Source organism: Hyaena hyaena, unplaced genomic scaffold (assembly GCF_003009895.1).
Source record: "Hyaena hyaena isolate Hyena2069 unplaced genomic scaffold, ASM300989v1 scaffold_759, whole genome shotgun sequence".
NCBI classification, from domain to species: Eukaryota; Metazoa; Chordata; class Mammalia; order Carnivora; family Hyaenidae; genus Hyaena; species Hyaena hyaena.
This window is the reverse complement of record NW_024081389.1, coordinates 790,867-797,514: the sequence shown is the minus strand read 5'-3', so window position 1 is coordinate 797,514 and position 6,648 is coordinate 790,867.

Below are 6,648 nucleotides of genomic sequence, written 5' to 3'. Positions count from 1 at the left end.
GGGGAGAAAATAGGTGCTCACTAATATTTCAAGGCCACATATCTGGTGATGAAATTGAGATTTAAAACTCAGACTGCATGAATCTAAAAGTTGTGCTCTTTTTACTTTATTGGCTCTCAGATGCAAACTCTAAGATATGTTAATGCTTTTCCCCAAAGAGTTGCCAGTTTTGATTGTCTTTTATATTGTTGGAAATTTCAGAGTGGCTTCCTGTGTTTCCAACATCATGCCTTAGAGGAATAGAAAGCCTCTGTCAGACTTGCCTGATAAACTTAAGAGCTTATTAATATGAGGAATGTCAAAAGTATCTGTCCTAGAGTTTATTATAAATTTTCTGTTTTTTTATTATAAATATATATGTCATTAATAAGCTAAACAAAAACAAGGGAAAAGGAGCAAAGAAAAATAATATTATATAATATTTATGAGCTCTCTCTATATAGAAGATAGTAAACTGAGAATCTTACAGAAATTATCTAATTTAACATTTACAAAATTAAGTAATGCTATATCATATAATTATTCTCAGTATACATCTAAACAGAAAAGGTCTGGAGAATTCAAGAAATTATTTAACATACTTAATGGTGAGTAACTAGTAGCAGGGCTGCTTTCACACCAGGCTATGTCTGACCTTATTTGTATTCTTAATCCTTGTGCAACTCTAGAAAGAACCTATTATAAAAATTTACAAGCCATAATTGTCACCAAGATATTAAATTAGTTCTTGTATATTTTTATTTTCTAGTTATTTGTATCAATTATTAAATATGTACATTTAAAACATTCTTCTGATCTTGTTTTTGGAAGTGAGCACAATAATAAGTAGCATTTATTGAGAATTTATTGTATGCCTGGTAAGGCACAACATAGGTAAATAGTAGCAACTCAGGATTCTTCTCCCTCTGCTGTCACATTCAGTATACACATGCTGTTTGTAGAATTAGCAGTAAATCTGGGAATGCTTGAAATTATGAACTTTTAACTTTTCAGCATTTAAGATTAAGTATTTATGAGTTCACTGAACATTTAGCGATTAGATCATCTGAGAATATCTTGAAATGAATAAGATTAGAGTGATCCATTCTATCTCTAGAAGAATTTGACTATGGTATACTCATGCTATCTCTAAATTACATCTAAATTTCTCCAATAATTAATTTTCTTTCTCAGATTTGCCACTAGTTCTACAAATAGTATAATGAGTATGACTGCAGAAGAAGAGACCTCCCAAGAAATTTGAGAGCTTTCTGTGCATACATTTTTGCCAAGCATCTTTGCTATAGACATCTTTGCCACAAGTATTTTTGCCACAAACATTTTTGCAGTTGAAGAAATTGGTCATAAGGCAATTTTGGCACTACACACACACACACACACACACACACACACACACACACAATAACTGCTTGATGGTTTGGTTTCATCAACTGGTTGACAGTTTGGTTTCATCAATTGATTGGCACTTTGGTTTCATTTCTCCATGATACAATACTTCCATTTTTAAATAAATCTTAACTCTCATAATAGTCCACGTAATGGTGTAGAGTTTTGAACCTACATTTCCCATAGAACTTTGAATTGTCTAACATTGACATGTGACAGCATGCCAAGAACAACAGCATAGAAAGTTTCACAGTGCAACACAAAACTTAGTTACAAATATGCATCCTAGTAGGGTTGGGTCCTTGAGCAATGTAAGTTTGAACTACACAGATCTATTACATGTGAGGTTTTTTTAAATTAATACAATATAGTAGTGTAAGTGTATTTTGTCTCTCATGATTTTCTTAATTGATTAGTTATGTTTTCAACATGGCTTCTGGTCAACAATAGGTTGTTAGCAGTTAAGTTTTAGGGGCATCAAAAATTATACGCAGATTTTTGACTTTGGGGTGGTCAGCACCCCATCTTGCATGGTTCCAAATAAAACCAGTTATTTGCTCAGCATTGCCATAAATCTATGTACATTTTAAATTTATTCAAATATTTTATATTTCACAATAAAGTCATTTTAAGTTTAGTTTTCACGTTTTATCATGCCACTTTTAATGAACGTCACTCTTTTATTTTTATTTTATGGCAAAATTGCCTTAGAGCCGATTGACTATGCAGTAAAATGCTTATGACAATGATGTCTTTTCCATAAGCATGGTAAAGATGCTTACGATGAAAGTACCCAGAACCAAAATTCTGAATAAGCCCTAGCATAGTAGCTTTTTAGCTTTCATGTCCTTTTTATGGGATTGAAGTTGTTGGTTTCATGGACCAAAGTGACAAGAAAGAGAAGGCTCTAAAAGAATTGATATTGTATTCTCTAAGGCATTAAGACTCATTCAGGTAGAAAGAAACAAAGCCAGTTCTTGTTTTTATAGCCATGTGTACTTTCTGAAAGCATGATGCCACATTTTCAAAATCAAAATATTAGCATATGATAAATGGACTTATACAGAGACTTTCTTTTTTTCCCTTCTCCCTATCTTTTTTCCTTCATTCTCTCCTTTCTTTTTTATCCCTTTAGTACTTTGTTCCTTATCTTCTTCTCTTGATCTCTTATTTTTCCCTTCTTCTTTTCTTCTGTTTTATTTCTTAATCTCCTTCTCTTTTTTGGACAATAATTGCAAAGCATTTCTTTCTTATTTCATTATCTGGGAGGCATTCTATATACGAAGCAGTATTAAGTGGAGGAGTCTCATTTCTGCTTTGTCTTTATGTCCTCAGAGTCCTTAACTGTGCCACCAAAGAATGGCATCCTTGAATGGCATATGGATGAGGAAATTCATTTTCTGCTGTCAATAGCTTGCTTCAATTGACCTATTTAAATTTAGAATACAATTCCACTTAAAGTAACTGCATACTACAAGACAAAGACATATGCCCTGAAGCATTATTATATATAAAGGCAATTGATAGAGTATACCTAGTCCATAATGTGGGTGATGGTCCTGTTTCTCTTGCTGGGAGTCTGACACTTTGGAGCTATAAACTTCATAAAACAAGAGAAACCATGAAGCCCAGATCAGTTCACCAAGTGACCCAGAGTTATAACACCGAAGACAGAAGAGCGATAGTAATTGCCTATATTGGTTCAGCCTCATTCAAATCTTCCTTACTTGACTTTAAGTAAGATAGTAGTAAGTATCAGCTCCTTTATTGGTGAGTTTTTGAGGTTTTGCTCTCAAGATGTTCTTATCTAAGATTTGAGAAGCCAGTTCTTGAGAAGAGCCTCATGAAATAAATAAAGCAGAGTTTGAAGAAAGAATGTGAATGTCTTGTATAAAGACTTGTATTTTAGAAATGACTTATTAGTGTCTACTGGGTCCCTTACACTTTCTTTTATAGCAGAACGTATACATCCTCTGCTACGTGAGTTTATTTTCTATGGCTGCTTCAGAAAGCAGCAGTGTGAAATTATTTAAAGAGGATGTCAAGTGGAAGGAGAAAAGGAGAAAATACACCATGAAGGTTGACAAGAAGGTTGAGTTGGAGCTCATAATTAAGAATGCTTGTTCCCTGCACAAACATGCCTTTTTCTAGTGTAGATTCCCATATCTGTTGTGAGGAAGTGGAGAGGAAAATGAAAAAACAAAAACAAATATCCTAGCTGACCCTATTGGCCTCTTGACTTGTAAGTGGTTACCTTCCAGCTGACTAGTGTGATGACGTGTTTTTAGAGAATGGAACAATCAGCAAAGACAGCCTCATTTAGATAAGTGAAAAGCAATTGGTGAACAACAGTAGGAAAACAAAGATCATCTGGCACAACAAGAGCTACAATTGTGAGAACATGAAGCCTCAGGTATTCCTTCTGAGGTAGTGATGAAAGCTTAGCAACAAACCTAGGACTGGGAAGAGTCCAGGTTGAAGGATTTTGGTGGAGGAGGGGAATGAGAGAAGTAAAAAAGCAAGACAGAAAGTGACAGAGATAGAGAAGAAGAGAGAGAGAAACAGACAGACAAACGCACAGGCTAGCAACTCAAGTAAGGAATCCCTACAGCCCCCCATACAGAATTAAGGCTGTACTTTTGTTTAGAGGCATGAAAGCACCAAATGTCAGAGAGTAGAAACTTGGGAGAGGATTGTTAGCAGCTGAAGTTTTATTGCAGAGCTATACAAAGAAGTGGAATGGAGTGGGGAAAACTCATAATAAATAGGACTAATACTTGCAGTGACATTTTGAGAGTAAAGGAGAATATTCATCTACTCATATGAGTAAATGCTTATATGCAGTAATGACATTTTTTTCCATCCAAATGATACTTAGATTGGAACTTTTTTTTTTAATATACAAGATAATTTGGGACTAGAAGCTGAATCTGGGTGCCTACACTTTTATCCAATGCCAGTTACTTTTGTGGCATGTAATATCTCCTATGGATCCTGTTTTTCTTGTTTATTTTCACAAATTTTTAATGTTTTATTTATTTCTGAGAGAGAGAGACAGACAGAAAGGGTGGGAGATACAGAATCTGAAACAGGCTCCAGGCTCTGAGCTGGCTGTCAGCATAGAGCCTGCCGCAGGGCTCGAACCCATGAACCACGAGATCATGACCTGAGCCAATGTCAGACGCTTAACTGACTGAGCCACCCAGGTGCCCCTCTTGTTTTTGTGTGTGTATGCCTATCTTTGAACCTCTGCCTCAGTAGAGACCCTGTGATGATGACATAGGAGTATGACCTATTTCAAGTGGTCTCTTTTTCTCTCGTACTCCTTTTAACGTCAGCCAGACATGTGCAGGAGGTGACAGGGGAAATATATATCTTTTTTCTCTTGCTTTTCTGATATTCATAATGATTCCAGATGAAACTGAGAAATGAGACTAACTACCTGCCTCTTTTTCCTTCTGGGTCCTGTATTCTGGCTTCCATATCTAATGCTGTTTCCCCTCTTGTGACTTAAAAGGGTGGGAAATGTCACTAGGGTGACCTGGGTGTCACTCACAGAGGAGACGAGTCTGATGAAGAGAGGGCTCCTTTTGCAGCTGGATCCTGGGTTTCAATAGGACAACAAAGCAAAGAGGCAGAAGAATGAACTTCCTCAGACCTCTGCTGCCTTCTCCTTAGCAAGCTGTTGTCCCCTGCGTTCCTTTGTGTTTATGAACTTATACCAAAATGAAATAACCAGGGTACCCACAAGTCCACAAGCATAGAAGGGGTAGCATCTCCCTCAGTTAAGGAAGTTGACGTGGATTGAATTTACGGCAAATACCTCTTCCAAGTTGTAGAGTCCCATCCTCTGTTCTTCCACCAAACATATTCATAGCATTACAGTAGGTTTGTGAAAGTTTGGGTCTTTGACCCTTAGAGGTCAGCTAGTTTGGCCTCTGTCCACATATTTCATATGAGGAAATTAAAGCATGAAAATGTTGATGGATGTTGCCAAAATGACAGGCAGTTACATAAGGGCAGAATCTGAACTTGAATCCAGGTCTCCCACTTAGTAGCCTAGCTCTTAACCCAGTGTGCTACCATTTCACACCCTATGCTATAAACAAGTTTTTTTGTTTTTTTGTATTTTTAAACCATTTCCCTCCAGCTCTTAGGTCTTTGCAGGGTATTAAGAATTTTTAAGGAATTTTAAAATAAAAGCTGTAGTTGTAGGAAACTTAGAAGTCCACATATTTTTTTTTTTTAGTGTTGTGGGTTTTGTTTTTGTTTTGTTTCTGTTTCCTGTTTTCCTTCATAATGAAGGTTTTTTTTTTTAATAGAATAAATACTTGATAGATTCACATCTTAAAGTGTTCTATAATATAAAATAATGGTTCAGGGCTTGGTGTTGGAATTTTTTAGCTCTGGTTTGATTTGAGTTTCACCCATTTGCTAATCACATGACCTTGGGCACAGTCCTTAATCTCTTAGGGCCTCAGTTTCCTCATCCTCAAAATCCTGGGAATAAAAATGCTTTATTGTAGGACTGCTGTGATGATTAACTGAGGTAAGGTATATGTAATGCATTATTTGCATAGTCCTAGGTTCATAGTAAGTACTCAGTTAAATGTGGCTGTGTGTGTGTGCGTGTGCGTGTGTATATGCCTGCATGCATTTATGTGTGTTTACACTCGTGTGTATATGATCCAAGAACAATTTTTTGTTCTACTTCTGTGATGCTGGATTAGTCCTGATCAAGACAGATGGCAGTTGGTTCTCAAGGCATAATTATCAATATGTGTAAAAAAAAAATGAGACACTTTGTAAGCAAACATAATAGCTTAACATATTAGTTTGAAGATGTTATTTCAGCATTTTGGAAAAAAGTGTTGTGGAGACATACAGGCATTTTAGATAGTAATAGGTATTATAAAAAAAATTCATTAGCTAAATGATTAAGAAAGGCTGGCTCACACAAATTAAAAAGCTTAAACAAATTAAAAGTTTTTTTTCTTTCTCCACAAGATTTCTCAGAGTTTTTAACTGCTAAAGGACATTGTGATTTCCAAAAATGGAATATTTGGCTGGGAAGCACTTTTTTCTTCAGACATCTAATGGACCTAGACAGTCATTTTAGGTAAAGCTGTTCTATTCTTATTCCAATTACGTGGACACAGTTCCAGACTCTTTTGGAAGGCTCTTGTGGGAATCACCTTGCCATTCTGTGCAACTGAGGCCTAATTTTTGTAATAATATTTTTTTCTTTCTCCTCTTTTTATT